This window comes from Pygoscelis adeliae, unplaced genomic scaffold (genome assembly GCF_000699105.1).
Source record: "Pygoscelis adeliae isolate BGI_AS28 unplaced genomic scaffold, ASM69910v1 Scaffold75, whole genome shotgun sequence".
In the NCBI taxonomy this organism is placed as follows: Eukaryota; Metazoa; Chordata; class Aves; order Sphenisciformes; family Spheniscidae; genus Pygoscelis; species Pygoscelis adeliae.
Window position 1 is genome coordinate 1,101,452 of NW_008824772.1, and position 972 is coordinate 1,102,423.

At 42.3% G+C, this 972-nt stretch overlaps 1 protein-coding gene across 1 annotated transcript in view; it reads right to left on the bottom strand.

Annotated features, from left to right (window-relative positions):
• The window catches only part of AXIN2 (axin 2), a 24,434-nt gene that overhangs the window by 2,566 nt on the left and 20,896 nt on the right, over nucleotides 1-972 (bottom strand). The gene's annotated exons all lie outside the window — the stretch shown is intronic.

The window sequence follows — 972 nt, forward strand, 5'->3', positions numbered from 1 at the left end:
CTCTTTTGCTCCGGGTCGTTAGATCATGAAGCCAACGTTCCCAGAGACAAAAAGCACCCCCACCCCTCCTGTGTCAAACAGTAAGGACCCCTCTATTATCCTGAATTAGACCGTTCAGCTTCTTGATTAAAGGTTCCTTTTATCCCATTTGGAGCTTTCTTCCTTCTAAGGCTGCTTAATTGCATATGCACAAATGAAGGGCTTCCATTCAGAGGGGTAGCATTTAGGGAGCCTGTCCGTCTGCCGCCGCACACCTCCTCGGACATGCCTGCTCCCTTGGAAAAGTGCTTTGCCATCCCATCGGCAGGGATGGAAAAACCTTCATCAGATGGATTACAAAGAAAAAATATAAAAAAATTAACCCCTCCCACACCCCTCCCCTGTAGTTTCCAGACAACTGGGGGCGGCTGATGTTTGTTAGGGGAAAGGGTTTTGCAATTATTATTTTTTTAGGATGGGAAAGGAGATCAAATTAAGCTCATTTCTACTATTAAAACTGAAAGAGCCATGGCAGAGTCTTAGAATTTGTTTCTTTTTTTTTTTTTTTTTTAAGTGACTGTTATATTACACATTTTTAAAATACTCAGTAACAACGGCCCACTAATCTATTTATTTTTAGGGTACACATTAAAATTATTTTGGTAGGGGGGATAAAAGCTGGCTTTTCAGTCAAAGAGATGAAACCAGCTCCATTTAGTCAAGGTATGGTTAGGATTTATTTTTGTAAAGTCATTCCAAGCTGACACATGTTGCGTCTTTAATGGCTCAGCAAGGAAAAACATCTTATTTAAGTCCTTCAGAGCCTGCACTCATTGAAGTCAATGGCCCAGCTCCCACCAACTTGCATGCTGCAGGTCAAGGCCACAATTCCCCAGGCCGGCAGCCTTGAAACAAAACCAAAAAAACCCAAGGAAAGTTTGAATGAATTACAAAGAACTTTCTCTTCCCTTTCCCCTTCTCCACCCCTCTCCA